The 10,939-nt window shown below is 37.2% G+C and overlaps 1 long non-coding RNA gene across 1 annotated transcript; it reads right to left on the bottom strand.

Annotated features, from left to right (window-relative positions):
• Positions 1-2,329: 2,329 nt before the first annotated feature.
• LOC117064398 lies at positions 2,330-10,851 on the bottom strand. The gene is made up of 3 exons (XR_004429436.1): positions 10,692-10,851; positions 4,287-4,479; positions 2,330-2,505 (listed from the first exon to the last, which is right to left on the bottom strand). It is a non-coding gene; the product is annotated as an uncharacterized LOC117064398 (long non-coding RNA).
• Between the last annotated feature and the right edge of the window lie 88 nt (positions 10,852-10,939).

The following is a 10,939-nucleotide window of genomic DNA, read 5'->3' as shown; positions in this document are numbered from 1 at the left end:
CCGACTAACCGTGTAAAAGAACTCAGCAGATTCTACAAACCACAGAGATGTAATGATAATGCCAGTCCTACCCTCTGTTTTAAACATCACATCCACTTAGCTATTGAAGATGAATGTGCTCCAGTCCAGTCTCTGTGCACTGTGACTGTTTGATCCCCATTGACCATAGGGTGTCCCTATGAGAGTCTTCAGATTTGTCTCAACCTCAGGACTGTTGATCACCACCACCCACACCTGGCCACAATAGAAGTGGCTCAGTCTGTATGGGTTCTAATGACTTCAGGTAAGTATAATCCAATAGTACATTCCCTCATGCCATTACCCCACATGTGCTTCATTTCCCTCCCAGGGCTTCCCTGCTGGATTTTAAGATGCAAAACCAAGTAGATAGTATTAGGGACACACAGAAAGAATACAATGGAGACGGTAGTTGATGAATAAATTCTTCTTTCATCCTCCAAGATGTACTGTCCTCAGATGTAGTTGACAGGACACTCCTATAAGAGCCAGCTATCAGTTTTACTTGATACGAAACAGCAGCCAGCCTGGTATTAACACTCAGATATTTGTTCTCCCTCCTTCTCTGTCTTACCCCTACTTTCCTGGTTTGCATTCCCTAATAACAGCCTTTGTCTTAGGCTTTTCTCTTTGGTAGACACCAAGGTAACAACCCATTTTATTTGTAGCGTTTGCCACCAGCATTTCTACCTTAGAGAAAACAATGAGTAAATCACTATTATAAAAAGACTTCATGATTTCCTCAACACTGTATTTCTCAAATCCTTAGTGAAGGGCAGTTTCACTGGATTTCTCTCAGGCATACAGGGCTTGAGTGAATGGAACGGGATTCATGTGGAGAATTGGATCTTGACTTTGAATACCTCTTTCTATGTTTGCCAAATTATTTCTGAACTCTCAGTTTTATTAGTATGAATCAGAATAGGTTTGAACTGTAGATGACTGCTACTTGGTACTTATAAACTCTAAATGACACATTATTCTTCACTTAAACCGCCCTTGCAGGAGCTTCTCATTATCTTTGAGATGAAATGCATGCACTTTAGCCTTCTACACAGGACCCTCCCACATTGGGCATCTGTGCATCTCTATGGCTTTATCACTTACTACCCCCAACCCTATAATTTACAAGCCAATTTCAGTTTTCCATATATTACATGGTGATATTCTGCATGTGTACTTATATTTATGATGTTCCCAATTCCAGAAACTCTAGTTCTATACTTGTCCTTCTTATAAACTTTTCATTCATAAAGACTGCACAAAAACTTCAACTTCCTGCAAGAAAGTTCCTGGTGTTTCCTCCCCCAACCACAGACACCCTAAGAAATTATGTTATTACCAAATCATGTGATAATGTTGAGGTTGTTTACTTCCTTGATATTTTTCCAAATAGATCAACTTTTTTGAGAGCAGAAATCAAGTTTTATTTATCTATGTGTTCCTAGGATGTTGAATAATATTGGTTATACATGAAGTAGCAAATAAATGGTTGTTAAATTATTGTTAAAATTTCCAATAGGGGACATTCAATGAAAGTCCATTGGATAAAGGCACAATTGATTGTAGAATGGTACTCAAGGAAAAAATGTTTAAGTTTAGCTACAAGAAAAAGTCAACAAGAAATGTTGTAGGAAGCCAGGCAACAGGGTTCAGAAAGAAACACAAAAATCGAAGATGACACCAGACATCTAACTTCTCCCTAATTGTGGATGCTTTTCCTAACAAACAGTATCTACTTCTTAACATTTATCTATGAATAAACTCCTTAACTTCATTATTGCTGTGGTCTGAATGTTTATGTTCCTCTAAAATTCATATGTTGAAACCTCATCCCCAAGGTGATGATATTAGGAGGTGACAACTTTGGGAGGTGGTTAAATCATGAGGTCATGTGACATGATTTTGTTATTGTCAAATATCTTTGTTTCTAACAACTTTGGACACTTGAACTTAAAAACTCTGTTTAGGAGTATTAACCACAAATGTAATAGAAACAGCTGATACCTCAAAGATGAAAACAAATCATTACAATAATACTAGTATCAGATATAATAATCATAATTGCTACAATGTATTAAGTGCCTACCACATATGATAGGTCCCATATCAGACACTTTATCTTTAACCTTCATAAATGAAATGTAAGTAGCATTTTTTCCACTTTAAAGCTAAGGAGAAAGAAAACAGCACAGATAAATTAAAGAATTGGATCTGAGCTCAGGTCTATTTGAGGCCAAACTTGTGCTCTTAAGAATACAAATTGACATAATATAACAGAACTAATTTAATATGAAATGGATAGCTTCGAGATGGTAAAACTTGAAAAACAAGGATAAGAGTTAAATTTGCAGTATTTAGTCCCAAGAGACAGGATTTCTGAGGAACACACTGAACTGGATTTCTTCTTGCCATTTACTGCTGGCATTCATTTCCGTTTCATTTGCTTTAAGTGTTGTATTTCATTTCAAATTGCTTCCACTGTTACTAAAAATGAATTTAGAGCACAGAGGAAAAAAATACAGACAAGTTATTTCCAGTTCCTTAGATGAGATTTTCAGGGCTTCTGTCATTTGAAAGCAGAATCTTTTCTTTGCTACTCTTGGAGGTAATTATATAACTAATGATTACAGTGATTGTGGCTTTTCTTACTGGCTGGGAAATTGCCCTCATAATCTTGTACCTCTCTAACTCACCAGTCTCCCAAAATCTTCTCCATGGAATCCAGTAGATAAAAAGGTTCAAGAGTGATCATTTGTCATCTATGCTTTCAAAATTACACTTATAAATGGAAAACTCAGTTTTTGTAAAGAGCTGAGGTTTTTGTTTTTGTTCCTGAACAAAGACCAGGATTTAATAGCATACAGTCAAAAAGAAAAGGAGAACATCCTCTGTGAGACTGAGGTTTCCCCAACCACAGTTGCAGAAAAGGACATCAAGGCCCCCTAAAGGGAACTTTAACAGAAGGGAGGGAAGGTCAGAGCTGGTGACTCAAGCAGCACGCCAGAGCTGGTTCTGGGAAAACGACCAGCTGTGGCTGGAAGCCCAGGCTGGACCAGCCATCCTGGATTAGAAACCATGCTTTGGGGAAAATGTCTGAACATATGAGCATTAATCAAGGAGCCTCACCTGAGAAATCCAAGTATGAGCCTCTCCATGTTTCAGGCAGAGACTGTGCCAACCTGTATGTGTTAGCCACACACTGGATTTCATGAAGCAGCTTGCAACAGATACATGTTATGGCAGCAACAAGAACAAATACAGGCAAAAACCTGATTTCACTTGTGCACTGAGTGAATTCTACAGTTTGTCTTTAAATAAAATTGGGCATCTGGAATGGGTAGTTGGTATTGAGTAAGTCTCTGAGGTATCTTACAGTCAGTGAGGGATTTCTTTAGAAAGACGCTGGACTTCCTCCTATTCTGAAAAACGGGCCCCCTACCAGTTTTAATTTTGAAATGAGAGATATGTTCATATTTGCACTCCAGTCTGTTAGTGTGTATCATACCTGTTGCATATACATTTCTGCTAACTGAGTAAGCTGAATGCAGCTTCTCTATTACATTATATGCAAGCAATTCTAACTTACGATTTGCATGTATTGCGTTAGAGGGAGTAGATCCTCCCTAACCATTGAAATTAAGATTGCAGAGTCCAGAATTGGCAAAATGAAGCAGAAGTACCCTTAGAGAAATCTGATTTAATAAGGCTTATTTTAGTCTGACTGTGTTACCCATTACAAGGTCACAATTTTCATAACACTGAGAAGCTCTTATTTCAAGTTGACCACATGTTGATGATCTTCAACAAAATATTATTTCCCTCAGTTAACCAAGGTGAAATCCTCACATCAACACTCTCATAGTATTATAAGCTGAATGATTGTGATAAATATTATATCCCAGGTACATAATGCAATTTTTTTATAAACATAGGTTTATGACATTACATTTTGGGAACCATAGTATTTTTTGTAAAGTCTAACTGTGCATTCTTTTAGGAATGCACAACAGTGTAATTGTATATTTCAAAAGGTGGAAGTACTAATTAGATATAAGTTGAATATCTAGACCTTATTAAGGATTATGCTGCCTTCTTAATTCTACATAATATTTACATACTACATTACATATTTTCAAACCACTCTTCTCATTGATGACTTATTCAATCTCACTATCAGTGAACGTTGAAAAGGGTGAGCATAAAACCCCCAGTTGAGGGATTATAGAAAATAGTAGCTTCCCCAAAATCAATAGATACAAACATACATCTTGATCTTTTTAGAGATTGTTGCTTAGGAGGAATGGTCTTCACAATTTCTCTGGCTTGACATCTAGACTTTCATAAGCTCCAAGAGTTCAGAGGGACTGGGGTCTTCATCGCATTGACCAGTTTATTATCCAACTGTCCCAAAGTCCTACTAAAATAGTCCTTTGGCAGATGTACATCCCAACTCCATTGCTGCTAGACAAAAAGCACTAGGTAAGTTATCATGTATGGCCCCTCCTCCCGATTGATAGACCTAGAATAATGTATTGATCTCTGCTTGTTGAGTGGAACAACAAATATATTTATTCCTCAATGAAACCAAAAATCTAGCTTTGTGCCCAGAAAACAGGTTTCCAATATTTAGAAGAATTAAGACCATTTGCTCAACTGCCCAGCCAAATTTAAAACAAAGATAAACAAGGAACACATTCTTGACTTCGTGTTCCTCTACATTAACTAATTAATGAATTAATTAATTTTAAGTTTCCATATTGGCCTCTCTCAGCAAATGAGGTTAAGCATTTGTGAAAATTCTCAGGAATCTCCAAGGCTAAAGCATGAGTGTGAGCAGGTTTTCTGCCTGATGTTTCTGGGTGCTTGTCAATCAATAGCACTTCCGTTAACTCTGCCAACTGATATGTGAGTGCTGTAAACCAGACACATGACATTCCACCTTTTCCACCTTCCATCCCACAGTGTTGCTTGGCTGCAAGACATGGAGCTTGGCCACCACCTCCCCTCAAGACTTCTGGTAATAAGAAAAAATAATTAATCAAAAAAAGCAAAAATCGAGGGTAGCCTGATTTAATCTGAGATGGATTTCAGGTGCTACAGAGGTAGGAAAATATGACCCTGTGCCTAGTAATCATATCTTTCATAGATTACACTTTTGAAATTTAGTATTTGTTAATTTGAAATGAACAATGTATTTTTCCCCTTATTCCTCTATCAGGGGTACATTGATACCTGTGTCTCTTGCTAATATGAATTTACATCATATTAGCATTTCCCAAAGCAGTGATCATACATCCAAATTTATCTCTTTCTGTAATAGAAAGAGATTTGTGAGGTCAAATGTCCCACTAACACTGATGCAATCTGAAAAAGGAATCAGAGTTAAGTGTCTGTATCAGGAAATAAAAAAAAAATTAATTCCTCTTCAATTGCAAATTTCCATTACCTCAAAGACAAGCATATGCACTTGTTTATATCTAGTAAAGCACATGGGGAATTGCTGTCTTGAAGGATAATTAGGAAAATAATAACATTTTGTTTTTGTAATACATCAAGAGAAAGAAAAAAATGCAAAATACAAAATAGGAGTCAAGTTTCAGCAAAGGAACCAAAGGTGAGAAAAAGATAGTGCTGGGAGATGATTCATGGAGCTGCCATTTCTGCACATCTGAGCAAAAGGCACTGGCAACTTGTTCAAGGAAACTTGTCCAAGGTGTTTGCAAAGACGTTTCTGGACAGGAAGCAGATTTGCTTAGATTCCAAATTTCTAAAAGTAGAGTCCTCCTCCCATCTCCTGACATGTTCCAGGGTGGTAAAAGTAACATCACTGTCCAAAGGCAAATTTGTTTTCTGACCTAAAAATTTGTGTCTGATTAGAATTATAAAGATAATGTCTCTCCAGAGAGAAAGATAGGCAAATGTGCTTGTGGTCCCCTCAGAAGGTTGGAGAGCTTCCTAAGCTCAGCGTTCTTCAGGCATAACCACGTCCCACTGTGTGAGCAGCATTCACCTGGGCCTGCTCCACATCACCTTCTTTGGGACTGGGAGGACAAGAGGAAGTGATGCAAGCATAAGGCTCATGCTGTCTATTGTGCCATGAGCAAGAAACTGTCTAACTCCACGTGGGCTCACTGTCATGTTGCTGTGGTTGTGTGGCAGGCCCACCCAGCAGCTTCAGTAGTAACTGGTGCTTAGGAATTGCTTGATTGATTGGCAAGTAGATTTAGAAGCGTAAACATTAGTCTTAGACTTACATTCTTTGCTCTGTTTAAAAGAAGGAAACTAGAAAATGTGTAACAGACCTGATGGCACATGGCGTGGAAAGAAGTTTTCATAGGAAAATATCACAGTACAGGGTTGAGAAATACCCCACCTCTGCTGAGAAGGTCAAATAAAGGCTATCCAACTTGTGTGTGCACATATGTGTTTGTGTGTGTGTGTGTCTCCAACGTAGTGCATGTGTTTTCATCTCAAGCTGTGTGTGTCTCCAACGTAGTGCGTGTGTTTTCATCTCAAGCATTCAAGCTATCTGTGTCTGGGATTGAAATTGGAATTGAGAGACAACAAATCTGAAATGTCCCATATATAAATATCAGATAAAATGGACTTTTACTACACACACTATCAGAAACACACATATTTGTAAGCTCTAGGGGAGAAATGTTCTGAAAGATCCCATTGACCAAGGGGAGATAAATTTAAATTAGTAGCATATTTCCTATTAATATTAATTTATTATATATAAAATAGTGTTAAAATTTCCTTAAATTTTTTACTTCATTTCAGTGAAAATAAAAATACTGTTAATGCTTTCATAGAATTAGCTATTTCATAGAAACAGCTTATTTTTCCAAACACTAGTCAAAAAAATAACTAAAGCACCAAAAATTTACCGTTAGTGTGAAAGTTTTGATTTCTGTAAAATGCAAATATCTAAGAAGGAACAAAACCAGCAATAATTAGCAAAACGCATCATTGTGAGTCAATTTCAGATTATTTGGAAAGAGAACTTTCGTTATAAAAAGCAGCAAACAATGAAATGATTCTTGACCAACTAAAATTCAAACTGGATGAATTGATTGAAAGGTTGTTAATCAGGAATATTGCTCTACATAGTGACGTATCTGACAAAATCTGTGTCAAAGAGGTTACTTTCGGCCGGGTGCAGTGGCTCACGCCTGTAATCCCAGCACTTTGGGAGGCCGAGGTGGGCAGATCATGAGGTCAGGAGATCAAGACCATCCTGGCTAACTCGGTGAAACCCCGTCTCTACTAAAAATACAAAAAAATCAGCCGGGCCTGTTGGCGGGCGCCTGTAGTCCCAGTAGTCCCAGCTACTCAGGAGGCTGAGGCAGGAGAATGACGTGAACCTAGGAGGCAGAGCTTGCAGTGAGCAGAGATGGCGCCACTGTGCTCCAGCCTGGGTGACAGAGCAAGACTCCGTCTCAAAAAAAAAAAAAAAAAAAAAAAGGTTTACATAGTTTTCTATGTAAACTAATTTGATCAAAGATTTTATAAACGCCAATGCTTTCAAACTAATGAAACACTAGTATTTGCTTTCTGAATGTTAGCACTTCCCTTCTCCTTTATAAATCTCATCTGTCATTTCAATATTAACTTCAGTTTCCCTTCTATGTTTTCTCATGTTCCTCCAACCATAGCCAGCCCTTAGTGTAATGGAAAATTAGATTCTCTAGATCAATCCCTCACCCGAGAAACATATGAGCAAAGCACTCAAAAAGAACACAGAACAGAGTGGACAAGTATTCTTTCTACCAAGAAAATGAACGCTAGGAATTAGAAAGGAAGACACAGCCCACCCGCTATATCCACAGGTTCCTGCGCAACTGATTCCAACCAACCAAGGATCTAAATATTAAAAAAAAACAAAAAAACAAAAAACGTAACAATGCAATAATAATAAATAACACTGAAACGATAAAATATAGTATGACAACTATTTACATAGCATTTATGTTGTACTAAGTATTGTAAGTAACATAGAAATTATTTAAAAGTTCGATGAGAAAACTATGCCATTTCATTTCACAAACTTGAGCATCCCACCTGGGTCTTGGAACCAATTACAAATGGACACCAACTGTACTAAATAGATACATGCATTTACTTGCTAAACTGCTATTAAAATATTTGACACTATTAGTATTTATTATTTTTAAAATCCATTTTGCCCAATATTTTTTATTGAAAGAATAAAAATGTCATTTTGAGGTCAAATGATTGTGCAGAAAAAAATGGGATTGTTAATAGTATTTCCTGTTTGGTATTTATGAGGAAAATTTTTTAAATAAAAGAATTCCGTTTACCTTCTCTTCAAAGAAAAAAACAAAAACCTGAAGAACTATTACAGGAAATCACTAAGTTTTGGACCATTGACAAATTGCTGACATAAAATTGAGGGATGAATATTTGAAGGATATAAATGAAAGCTAACTTACTGCAAACCAAATTCTAGTTGGGGGATTTAAAAATTTCCAAGTGTTCATTCTTTATTAGAAAGATTTATGTTTTATTTATACTTTTGCAAAGTTAAATAACTTCAAATGATAAAATCTTGTTACACTTCTTCTAATGCTTATCTAATGATATGGTTGTTTCACCCCTACACTTCATAGTTTTAGCATATTTTTCTACTCTTTTATATTAACAACTTACTGCTGATATATCAAAAATCTCATGTCTTTGTTATCACTGATCAACAGTGTCTGTGATAAACGTCGTAACTCAAGAAAAGTTCCTGTTTCAGTAACTAGCACATGTAACAGGTGGCATCTTGTCTTTCAGTATGAGCCCTTCAAGTAGCCAGGATGGGCTGACCAGTTTCCCAGTTAAAAGAGTGCAAAAGGCCAGGCGCGGTGGCTGATGCCTGTAATCCCAACACTTTGGGTGGCTGAGGTGGGCAAATCATGAGTTCAGGAGTTCAAGACCAGCCTGACCAACATGGTGAAACTCCATCTCTACTAAAAATACAAAAATTAGCTGGGCATGGTGGCAGGTGCCTGTAATCAGGAGGCAGAGGCAGGAGAATCTGTTGAACCCAGGAGGTGGAGCTTGCAGTGAGCCGAGATCACGCCATTGCACTCCAGCTTGGGCGACAGAGCGAGACTCCATCTCAACAACAACAACAACAACAACAACAACAGCAACAACAACAAAAAGAGTGTGCAATCTTGCCAGTTTCTAGAGAGTAAGCACTTTCCATTACCCCACCTATATGGTGGTTAAAGCTGTGAAAATTGGGGACAATTTCTGGGATCCCTCCAGAATAAGAGTTGGTCTGTCACTGAGACAAGGCCCAGATACCAGTGAATTTCTTTAGGTTAAATCTGCTCACAAAAGGGCATCAGGTCAATTTGACTTGTCCCCAAGTATGATCACAGCTGTGACGACCTTGATGTTTTAATTCTCAGATAAAGTAGTTCTCCTAGGTCCAAACCACTTCCAACAGGACGTGATGGAAAACACTCTTCCTTTCTTCTCTCAATTTCCCAGCTGAAACCAACCCCCTGGTTTCCTCATCCCTAACATCATGATAATTTTACTTCAGTTTCTCCAATCACTTCCCTACCTCTGTATCTTGGTTTCACCCACCCAAATTTATTCCAAAAATGTTTGAATTCTGAATCTTGGAGACAGATGTTTAAAGACTATTGATCCCTTCTTCCCAATAAACAAGAAGCACTTAGACAAACTGAGTGCTTTGGGAGGCCCTCACATTTATACCAGGAGGAGGGACTTAATGTTAAGCCACATAGAAGATCGTAATGGTCTCAATATCTTTTTTCTTATCTGTGATCTGCCAGGCTTATATCTAAAAAAAAAAAAATCCCACAAAGTCTCCCCAAAACTGTTTTCTACCATTTTCCTTAACTGAGGGGAAAAAAAAAATATTCTTCAGTAGTCAGAAGAGAAAAATGGTGCTTTTGTAGTGCTCCATCTTACAAATGTATTACCAGCTCCCAACAAGAGTACACAAGGAACTCCAAGGGACAGCCTGACTTGTGAATACAGATTCAAACTTCTAAATGGAAATTAGCAAACCAAATCAAATGTGTATGTATTCTTTCAATTCTACCACACTCCAATAATATTTATATCAGAATTATAATGTTGAAGTAATATCAATTGATCATTTTAATATTTAATTGGATTTTTAAAATTTAAATATTAATTAAGTTGTAAAAATTCTCATTTGATGAAATGAGAAATAACACGTTTATCCCTCCCAAACTCCCCTGTCCCATATCACTTTCAAATACAGTGATGCATTCTTCTTAATGGCTGGGGTATTATTTCATTGTTTAAACTGACCATAATATATCTAATTAGAATCCCTTTAGCGAGATTAAAATCACTTCCAAGTTATTAAAAAGCTGCACTAAACATTAGGTGTTTGGGTAATTTCGTTGTTTAAATTTCTGGAATTAGAGCTGCCTAATCAAAGGTATTTTAATTTTGCTAAAAATTTTAAAATAAGTTTATAAACAGAATATGCCAATTTTAATGCATTACTTTAGACCATCTAGATGAAAAAGCTTACCTCAATATTGTTTAATTTATGTTGTTTAAAGTTGTTCTTGAGATTTACTTTATTTTAATGCATGTTTTGGTTGCTTGTATTTCTTTGTGAACTCTGTTCATAGCTTTACCTGGCTTTCTCTTGAACTGTTAATGATCTTGTTGATTTATTAGAAAAATTACAGCATTGGCCGGGCGCGGTGGCTCAAGCCTGGAATCCCAGCACTTTGGGAGGCCAAGACGGGCGGATCATGAGGTCAGGAGATCGAGACCATCCTGGCTAACGCTGTGAAACCCCGTCTCTACTAAAAAAAAAAAAAAAAAAAAAACAAAAACTAGCCGGGCGAGGTGGCGGGCGCCTGTAGTCCCAGCTACTCGG

Source organism: Trachypithecus francoisi, unplaced genomic scaffold, assembly GCF_009764315.1.
Source record: "Trachypithecus francoisi isolate TF-2019V2 unplaced genomic scaffold, Tfra_2.0 Lachesis_group2, whole genome shotgun sequence".
Lineage (NCBI taxonomy): Eukaryota > Metazoa > Chordata > Mammalia > Primates > Cercopithecidae > Trachypithecus > Trachypithecus francoisi.
This window is presented reverse-complemented; position numbering and strand designations above follow the sequence as displayed.